Source organism: Chiloscyllium punctatum, chromosome 21 (assembly GCF_047496795.1).
Source record: "Chiloscyllium punctatum isolate Juve2018m chromosome 21, sChiPun1.3, whole genome shotgun sequence".
Taxonomy (NCBI): Eukaryota; Metazoa; Chordata; class Chondrichthyes; order Orectolobiformes; family Hemiscylliidae; genus Chiloscyllium; species Chiloscyllium punctatum.
In genome coordinates, this window is record NC_092759.1 from 16,469,604 (window position 1) to 16,483,551 (window position 13,948).

Below are 13,948 nucleotides of genomic sequence, written 5' to 3' on the forward strand. Positions count from 1 at the left end.
TATACACACTAACACACGCAGAGACACACACACAGATATACACACTGACACACACACACACAGATATGCACACTGACACACACACACAGATATACACACTGACACACACACACTCACATACACAGATATACACATTGACACACACTCACACACAGATATACACACACACACAGACAGACAGATATACACACTGATACACACACACAGAGACAGACAGATATACACACTCACACACAGAGACAGATATACACACTGACACACACACATACACTGACACACACTCACACACACAGATATACACACTGACACACACACACTCACATACACAGATATACACATTGACACACACTCACACACAGATAAACACACACACACACACAGACAGATATACACACTGATACACACACACAGAGACAGACAGATATACACACTCACACACAGAGACAGATATACACACTGACACACACACAGACACTGACACACACTCACACACACAGATATACACACTGACACACACACACAGATATACACACTGACACACATACAGATATACACACTGACACACACACACACTCACATACACAGATATACACACTGACACACACACATTTACACACTGACACACACACAGATATACACACTGACACACACAGAGACAGATATACACACTGACACACACACACACAGATATACACACTGACACACACACACACATATATACACACTGACACACACAGATATACACACTGACACACACAGAGACGCACACACACATAGATATACACACTGACACACACACTCAGATATACACACTGACACACACAGAGACGCACGCACAGACAGATATACACACTGACATATACACACACAGAGATATACACACTGACACACACAGAGATACAGACAATGACACACACACAGAGACAGATATACACACTGACACACACACACAGATATACACACTGACACACACAGAGACGCACACACACATAGATATACACACTGACACACACACACAGATATACACACTAACACACAGGGACACACCCACGCTCACACAGACAGATATACACACTGACACACACACACACATACACACAGGCAGATATACACTCTAACACACACACAGACAGATATAAACACTGACACACACAGAGGTATACACACTCACACACACAGATATACACACTGACACACAGGGACACACACTGACACACACACAGACAGACAGATATACACACTGACAGACACTGACACAAACACTCAGACAGATATACACACTGACAGACACTGACACATACACTCAGACAGATATACACACTGACACACACAGAGACAGATATACACACTGACAGACACTGACACATACACTCAAACAGATATACACACTGACACACACAGAGACAGATATACACACTGACAGATATACACACTGACACACACAGAGACAGATATACACACTGACAGACACACTCAGACAGATATACACACTGACACACACACACACACAGACAGATATACACACTGACAGACACTGACACACACACTCAGACAGATATACACACTGACACACACACAGATATACACACTGACACACACACTCAGACAGATATACACACTGACAGACACTGACACACACACACACAGATATACACACTGACACACACACACAGATATACACACTAACACACACACACAGATATACACACTGACACACACACACAGATATACACACTGACACACACACACACAGATATACACACTGACACACACACATATATACACACTGACACACCCACACACAGATATACACACTGACACACACACAGAGACAGATATACACACTGACATACCCACACACAGATATACAAACTGACACACACACACACACAGATATACACACTGACACACACACAGATATACATACTGACACAGACGCACACAGATATACACACTGACACACACACACACACAGATATACACACTGACACTCCCACACACACACACACAGATATACACACTGACACACAGACAGACAGACAGATATACACATGGACACACACACAGACAGATAAACACACTCACACACACACTCACACGCCAGCACACACACACACTCACACGCCAGCACACACTCACACACACACAGCAGCACACAGACAGATATACACACTAACACACGCAGAGACACACACACAGATATACACACTGACACACACACACACAGATATACACACTCACACACACACACACACACACTCACACACAGATATACACACTGACACACACAGACAGACAGATATACACACTGATACACACACAGAGAGACAGACAGATATACACACTGACACACACTCACACACAGATATACACACTGACACACACTGACAGACAGATATACACACTGACACACACAGACAGACAGATATACACACTGATACACACACAGAGAGACAGACAGATATACACACTCACACACAGAGACAGATATACACACTGACACACACACAGACACTGACACACACTCACACACACAGATATACACACTGACACACACACACAGATATACACACTGACACACACACAGACACTGACACACACTCACACACACAGATATACACACTGACACACACTCACACACAGATATACACACTGACACACACAGACAGACAGATATACACACTGATACACACACAGAGAGACAGACAGATATACACACTAACACACAGAGACAGATATACACACTGACACACACACAGACACTGACATACACTCACACACACAGATATACACACTGACACACACACACAGATATACAAACTGACACACACACAGACACTGACACACACTCACACACACAGATATACACACTGACACACACACACACACACACACACACAGATATACACACTCACACACAGAGACAGATATACACACTGACACACACACAGACACTGACACACACACACAGATATACACACTGACACATACAGACAGACAGATATACATATTCACACACACACACACACAAACACACATAGATATACACACTGACACACAGACAGACAGATATACACACACACACACTCACACGCCAGCACACACACACACTCACACACATACACACACACACACACAGCAGCACACAGACAGATATACACACTAACACACGCAGAGACACACACACAGATATACACACTGACACACACACACACAGATATGCACACTGACACACACACACAGATATACACACTGACACACACACACTCACATACACAGATATACACATTGACACACACTCACACACAGATATACACACACACACACACAGACAGATATACACACTGATACACACACACAGAGACAGACAGATATACACACTCACACACAGAGACAGATATACACACTGACACACACACAGACACTGACACACACTCACACACACAGATATACACACTGACACACACACACAGATATACACACTGACACACATACAGATATACACACTGACACACACACACACTCACATACACAGATATACACACTGACACACACACATTTACACACTGACACACACACACAGATATACACACTGACACACACACACACATATATACACACTGACACACACAGAGACAGATATACACACTGACACACACAGACAGATATGCACACTGACACACACACACGCACACACAGAGATATACACACTGACACACACAGAAAGACAGATATACACACTGACAACACACACAAATATACTCACTGACACACACACACAGATATACACACTGACACACACAGATATACACACTGACACACACAGAGACGCACACACACATAGATATACACACTGACACACACACTCAGATATACACACTGACACACACAGAGACGCACGCACAGACAGATATACACACTGACATATACACACACACACAGATATACACACTGACACACACACAGATACAGATATACACACTGACACACACACACAGATATACACACTGACACACAGGGACACACCCACGCTCACACAGACAGATATGCACACTGACACACACACACACATACACACAGGCAGATATACACTCTAACACACACACAGACAGATATAAACACTGACACACACAGAGGTATACACACTCACACACACAGATATACACACTGACACACAGGGACACACACGCTCACACAGACAGATATGCACGCACACACACTGACACACACACAGACAGACAGATATACACACTGACAGACACTGACACATACACTCAGACAGATATACACACTGACAGACACTGACACATACACTCAGACAGATATACACACTGACACACACAGAGACAGATATACACACTGACAGATATACACACTGACACACACAGAGACAGATATACACACTGACAGACACTGACACACACACTCAGATAGATATACACACTGACACACACAGAGACAGATATACACACTGACAGACACACTCAGACAGATATACACACTGACAGACACTGACACACACACTCAGACAGATATACACACTGACACACACACACAGATATACACACTGACACACACACAGACAGATATACACACTGACAGACACTGACACACACACTCAGACAGATATACACACTGACACACACACACAGATATACACACTGATACACACACACACAGAGACAGACAGATATACACACTCACACACAGAGACAGATATACACACTGACACACACACAGACACTGACACACACTCACACACACAGATATACACACTGACACACACACACAGATATACACACTGACACACATACAGATATACACACTGACACACACACACACTGACATACACAGATATACACACTGACACACACACATTTACACACTGACACACACACACAGATATACACACTGACACACACACACAGAGATATACACACTGACACACACACACATATATACACACTGACACACACAGAGACAGATATACACACTGACACACACAGACAGATATGCACACTGACACACACACACACACACACAGATATACACACTGACACACACAGAAAGACAGATATACACACTGACAACACACACAAATATACTCACTGACACACACACACAGATATACACACTGACACACACAGATATACACACTGACACACACAGATATACACACTGACACACACAGAGACGCACACACACATAGATATACACACTGACACACACACTCAGATATACACACTGACACACACAGAGACGCACGCACAGACAGATATACACACTGACATATACACACACACAGATATACACACTGACACACACACAGATACAGACAATGACACACACACAGATACAGATATACACACTGACACACACACACAGATATACACACTGACACACAGGGACACACCCACGCTCACACAGACAGATATGCACACTGACACACACACACACATACACACAGGCAGATATACACTCTAACACACACACAGACAGATATAAACACTGACACACACAGAGGTATACACACTCACACACACAGATATACACACTGACACACAGGGACACACACGCTCACACAGACAGATATGCACGCACACACACTGACACACACACAGACAGACAGATATACACACTGACAGACACTGACACATACACTCAGACAGATATACACACTGACAGACACTGACACATACACTCAGACAGATATACACACTGACACACACAGAGACAGATATACACACTGACAGACACTGACACATACACTCAGATAGATATACACACTGACACACACAGAGACAGATATACACACAGAGACAGATATACACACTGACACACACAGAGACAGATATACACACTGACAGACACTGACACACACACTCAGATAGATATACACACTGACACACACAGAGACAGATATACACACTGACAGACACACTCAGACAGATATACACACTGACAGACACTGACACACACACTCAGACAGATATACACACTGACACACACACACAGATATACACACTGACACACACACAGACAGATATACACACTGACAGACACTGACACACACACTCAGACAGATATACACACTGACAGACACTGACACACACACACACAGATATACACACTAACACACACACACACAGATATACACACTGACACACACACACAGATATACACACTGACACACACACACAGAGATATACACACTGACACACACACATATATACACACTGACACACACACAGAGACAGATATACACACTGACATACCCACACACAGATATACACACTGACACACACACACACAGATATACAAACTGACACACACACACACACACACAGATATACACACTGACACACACACAGATATACATACTGACACACACGCACACAGATATACACACTGACACACACACACACACACACAGATATACACACTGACACACCCACACACAGATATACACACTGACACACACACACAGATATACACACTGACACACACACAGATATACACACTGACACACACACACACATACACACTGACACACACACACACAGATATACACACTGACACACACACAGAGACAGATATACACACTGACACACCCACACACGGATATACACACTGACACACACACACAGATATACACACTGACACACACACACACAGATATACACACTGACACGCACACAGATATACACACTGACACACACACACACAGATATACACACTGACACACACACAGAGACAGATATACACACTGACATACCCATACACGGATATAAACACTGACACACACACACAGATATACACACTGACACACCCACACACAGATATACACACTGACACACACACACAGATATACACACTGACACACACACACACAGATATACACACTGACACACACACACAGATATACACACTGACACACACACACACACACACACACACAGATATACACACTGACACACACACACACACACACAGAGATATACACACTGACACACACACACACACACAGATATACACACTGACACACACACACACACAGATATACACACTGACACACACACACACACACACACACACACACACAGATATACACACTGACACACACACACACACACACACACAGATATACACACTGACACACACACACACAGACAGAGATATACACACTGACACACACACACAGATATACACACTGACACACACACACACACACACACAGATATACACACTGACACACACACACACACACAGATATACACACTGACACACACACACACACACACACACACACAGATATACACACTGACACACACACACACAGGCGTAGCTACGTCTCTGCTGGCTACATCTGTGGGAAGTTCACCCAACCCCAGCTCCTTGAAAACCGTATTTGGGAGCTGGAGCTGGAGCTGGATGGACTATGGATCATTCGGGAGACTGAGGGGGTAATTGAGAGGAGTTACCGGGAGTTGGTCACTCCTAAGGCTCAGGACAAGGATGGATGGATTACAGTCAGGGGGAGGAAAGGGGACAGACAGTGCAGAGATCCCCTGTGGACATTCCCCTCAGCAATAGTATACCGTCTTGGATACTGCTGGGGGGGGTGACCTACCAGAGGAACGCCATAGCAGTCAGTTCTCTGGCACTGAGCCTGACACTGTGGCAAAGAAGGGAAGAGGGCAAAATAGAGAAGTACTCGTGGTAGGGGACTCGATAGTTAGGGGAATCGACAGGAGATTTTGTGGTCAGGATCGGGATTCCCAGAAGGTACGTTGCCTCCCTGGTGCCAGGGTCCGGGACATCTCCGATCGGGTGTATAAGGTTCTAAAAGGGGAGGGAGAAAAGCCAGAAATCGTGTTACATATTGGCCAGGAAAAGGATCGAGGATATAAAAAGTGATTTCAGGGAGTTAGGATGGAAGCTGCAAAGCAGGACCAGCAGAGCAGTGTTCTCTAGTTTACTACCGGTGCCACGAGATAGCGAGGTGAGGAACAGGGAGCGGGCGCAGCTTAATACGTGGCTGTGCAGCTGGTGTAGGAGGGAGGGCTTCAGACATGTAGATAATTGGGATGCCTCTGGGGAAGGTGGGACCTGTACAAGAAGGACGGGTTGCAACTGAACTGGGAGGGGACCAATGTCCTGGGTGGAAGGTTTGCACGAGTAGTTCGAGAGGGTTAAAACTAGTATGGCAGGGGGATGGGAACCTGAGCTGTATACCGGAGGGGAGAGTTGATGCAGATGAGGCAGTAGCAAGAGGTAGACCAGCTAGTGGGAAGGATTTTCCTGGGAAGGAACCAAGGGATCAGTTAAAGTGTGTTTGCTTTAACGCAAGGAGTATCAGAAATAAAAGTGACAAACTTAGAGCATGGATCAATACCTGGTGCTATGATGTTGTGGCCATAACAGAGACATGGGTTTCTCGGGCAGGAATGGTTGCTGGATGTTCCAGGGTTTAGAGCATTGAAAAAGAATAGGAAGGGTGGGTAAAGAGGAGGGGATGTAGCACTGCTAATCAGTGAGGGTATCACAGCTACAGAAGCTTCCATTGTTGAGGAAGATCTGCCTACCGAGTCACTATGGATGGAAATTAGGAACAGCAGGGGAGCAGTCACCTCTTTAGGGGTTTACTGGATTAGTGGTGCTGGAAGAGCACAGCAGTTCAGGCAGCATCCAACGAGCAGCGAAATCGACGTTTCGGGCAAAAGCCCATCATCAGGAATAAAGGCAGTGAGCCTGAAGCGTGGAGAGATAAGCTGGAGGAGGGTGGGGGTGGGGAGACAGTAGCACAGAGTACAATGGGTGAAGAGCTTCAGGGCAGAGGAAATGACCTGGGAGTTGCAGTGGGAGAGGGACTCCCTGAGATTCTTGTCCTCTTGCAAGGATGCCTGCCTTGAAGAAGTTTCCCTCCTCTCTCTACAAGAATCTCAGGGAGTCCCTCTCCCACTGCAACTCCCAGGTCATTTCCTCTGCCCTGAAGCTCTTCACCCATTGTACTCTGTGCTACTCTCTCCCCACCCCCACCCTCCTCTAGCTTATCTCTCCTTGCTTCAGGCTCACTGCCTTTATTCCTGATGAAGGGCTTTTGCCCAAAACGTCGATTTCGCTGCTCATTGGATGCTGCCTGAACTGCTGTGCTCTTCCAGCACCACTAATCCAGTATTTGGTTTTCAGCATCTGCAGTCATTGTTTTTACCCTCTTTAGGGGTTTACTACAGGCCCCCCAATAGCACCAGGGAGATGGAAGAAAGCATAGCTCGGCAGATTTTGGAAAAGTGTGGACGTAGTAGGGTTGTTGTAATGGGCGACTTTAACTTTCCCAATATTGATTGGAACCTCCTTCGAGCAGAAGATTTGAATGGAGCTGTTTTTGTAAGGTGTGTTCAGGAGGGTTTCCTAACTCAGTACGTTGACAGGCCGACGAGGGGAGAGGCCATTCTAGACTTGGTGCTCGGCAATGAGCCGGGGCAGGTATCAGATCTTGCGGTGGGAGAGCATTTTGGTGATAGTGACCACAACTGCCTCACATTCTACAGCGCTATGGAGAAGGAGAGGATTAGGCAAAATGGGAGGATATTTAATTGGGGAAGAGGAAACTATGATGTGATTAGACATGAGTAAGGAAGCATGGATTGGGAGCAATCGTTCCACGGTAAAGGCACCATAGACATGTGGAGACTGTTTAAGGAACAGTTGTTGCGAGTGATGAATAAATATGTCCCTCTGAGACAGGCAAAAGGAAGAAGGTAGCTTACGTAAGGTGGAGGAAGCTAGGGTCAAGCCCAGCTCGAGAAGATTACAGGCAGGTGAGGAAGGAGCTTAAAAATGGTCTGAGGAGAGCCAGGAGGGGGCACGAGAAAGGCTTGGCAGAACGGATTAGGGAGAATCCAAAGTCTTTTTACACTTATGTGAGGAATAAGAGAATGGTCAAAGAAAGAGTAGGGCCGATCAGGGATAGTATAGGGAATTTGTGTGGGGAGTCTGAGGAGGTACATAGAACATAGAACATAGAAGAATACAGCACAGTACAGGCCCTTCGGCCCTCGATGTTGCGCCGATCCAAGCCCACCTAACCTACACTAGCCCACTATCCTCCATATGCCTACCCAATGCCCGTTTAAATGCCCATAAAGAGGGAGAGTCCACCACTGCTACTGGCAGGGCATTCCATGAACTCACGACTCGCTGAGTAAAGAATCTACCCCTAACATCTGCCCTATACCTACCACCCCTTAATTTAAAGCTGTGTCCCCTAGTAACAGCTGACTCCATACGCGGAAAAAGGTTCTCACTGTCAACCCTATCTAAACCCCTAATCATCTTGTACACCTCTATCAAATCTCCCCTAAACCTTCTTTTCTCCAATGAGAACAGCCCCAAGTGCCTCAGCCTTTCCTCATAGGATCTTCCTACCATACCAGGCAACATCCTGGTAAACCTCCTCTGCACCCATTCCAGTGCTTCCACATCCTTCCTATAGTATGGCGACCAAAACTGTACACAATATTCCAGATAAGGCCGCACCAGAGTCTTATACAACTGCAACATGAAATAGGGGAATGAGTTTTTTGCTTCTGTCTTTACAAAAGAAATGAACTTTGTAGTGAATGAACCCTTTGAAGAGCAGGTGTGCATGCTGGAATGGATAGAGATAGAGGAAGCTGATGTGCAGAAAATTTTGTCAAACATTAAGATTGACAAGTCGCCAGGCCCAGACCAGATTTGTCCTCGGCTGCTTTGGGAAACCAGAAATGTAATTGCTTCGCCACTTGTGAAGATCTTTTCATCCTCGCTCTCCACTGGAGTCGTACCTGAGGACTGGATCTCTCCAGGCAAATGTAATTCCTCTCTTCAAGAAGGGAAATAAGGAAGTCCCCGGCAATTACAGACCAGTAAGTCTCACGTCTGTCATCTGCAAGGTGTTGGAAAGGATTTTGAGGGATAGGATTTATGACCATCTGGAAGAGCATGGCTTGATTAAATACAGTCAGCACGGCTTTGTGAGGGGCAGGTCATGCCTCACAAACCTTATTGAGTTCTTTGAGGATGTGACTAGAAAAGTTGATGAGGGTCGAGCGGTGAATGTGGTGTATATGGACTTCAGCAAGGCATTTGATAAGGTTCCCCATGGTAGGCTCATTCAGAAGGTCAGGAGGAATGGGATACAGGGGAACATAGCTGTCTGGATACAGAATTGGCTGGCCAACAGAAGACAGCGAGTGGTAGTAGAAGGGAAAATATTCTGCCTGGAAGTCTGCGGTGAGTGATGTTCCACAGGCCTCTACTGTTTGTAATTTTTATGAATGACTTGGATGAGGGGATTGAAGGATGGGTCAGCAAGTTTGCAGATGACACAAAGGTTGGAGGTGTCGTTGACAGTATAGAGGGCTGTTGTAGGCTGCAGCAGGACATTGACAGGATGCAGAGATGGGCTGAGAGGTGGCAGATGGAGTTCAATCTGGATAAATGCGAGGTGATGCATTTTGGAAGGTCGAATTTGAAAGTTGAGTACAGGATTAAAGACAGGATTCTTGGCAGTGTGGAGGAACAGAGGGATCTTGAGGGGCATGTACATAGATCCCTTAAAATTGCCACCCAAGTGGACAGGGTTGTTAAGAAAGCATATGGTGTTTTGGCTTTCATTAACAGGGGGATTGAGTTTAAGAGTCGTGAGATCTTGTTGCAGCTCTATAAAACTTTGGTTAGACCGCACTTGGAATACTGCGTCCAGTTCTGGTCGCCCTATTATAGGAAAGATGTGGAGAGGGTTCAGAGGAGGTTTACCAGGATGCTGCCTGGAATGGAGGGCTTATCTTACGAAGAGAGGTTGACTGGGCTCGGACTTTTATCATTGGAGAAAAGGAGGAGAAGAGGGGACCTAATTGAGGTATACAAGATAATGAGAGGCATAGATAGAGTCGATAGTCAGAGACTATTTCCCAGGGCAGAAATGGCTAACACGAGGGGTCATAGTTTTAAGCTGGTTGGAGGAAAGTATAGAGGGGATGTCAGAGGCGGGTTCTTTACACAGAGAGTTGTGAGAGCATGGAATGCGTTGCCAGCAGCAGTTGTGGAGGCAGGGTCATTGGGGACATTTAAGAGACTGCTGGACATACATATGGTCACAGAAATTTGAGGGTGCATACATGAGGATCAGTGGTCAGCACAACATCGTGGGCTGAAGGGCCTGTTCTGTGCCGTACTGTTCTATGTTCTATGACACACACAGACAGACAGATATACAAACGGACACACACACAGATATACACACACACACACACAGACACACACACAGACAGATATACACACTGACACACACATATATACACACTGACACACAGAGAGACATATATACACACCGACACACACACACGCAGACAGATATACACACTGACACACACACACAGATATACACACTGACACACACACAGGCACACACAGATACACACACACACAGACAGATATACACACTGACACGCATAGACAGACACAAACAGACAGATATACACACACTGACACACATAGTCGGATATACACACACACACACAGAGGCAGATATACACGCACACACTGATACACACAGACAGATATACACACTGACACACACAAAGACATACACACACAGACAGATATACGCACTGACACGCACAGACACACACACACACAGATATACACACTGACACACACTCTCACACTCAACCCAGATAGACACACACACAGACACAACGCACAGACAGATATATACACTGACACACACACAGATATACACACACACACACAAAGACAGATATACACACTGACACACACAGATATACACACACACACACACAGATATTCACACTGACACACACAGAGACAGATATACACACTGACATAGACACACACAGGCAGATATACACACTGACACACACACACACACACAGATATACACAGTGACACACACACACACACATACACACACACACACACAGACAGATATTCACACTGACACACACAAAGACAGATATACACACTGACGCACACATAGACAGATATACACACTGACACACACACACACACACATATATGCACACTGACACACACACACACAGATATACACACTGACGCACACACACAGACAGATATACACACTGACACACACACAGATATACACACTGACACACACAGAGACAGATATACACACTGACACACACACACAGACAGCTATTCACACTGACACACACACAGATATACACACACAGATATACATACTGACACACACACACAGACAGATATACACACTGACACACACACACATATATACACACCGACACAAACACACAGATATACACACTGACACACACAGACCCACACAGACAGATATACACACTGACACACACTCACACACACAGATATACACACTGACACACACACAGATATATACACTGACACACACACACAGACACACAGATATACACACTGACACACACACACAGATATACACACTGACACACACTCACACACACAGATATACACACTGACACACACACACACAGATATACACACTGACACACACAGAGACACATATACACACTGACACACACACAAACAGACAGATGTACACACTGACACACATGCACACAGAGACATGCACGGAGACAGATATATACACTGACACACACACAGACATACAGATATACACACTGACACACAGAGAAAGATATATACAGGGACGGACACAACACACAGACAGATATACACACTGACACACACACACAGACCCACACAGACAGATATACACACTGACACACACAGATATAAACACTGACACACACACACAGATATACACACTGACACACACACACAGACCCACACAGATATACACACTGACACACACAGATATACACACTGACACACACACACAGATATACACACTGACACACACAGACACACA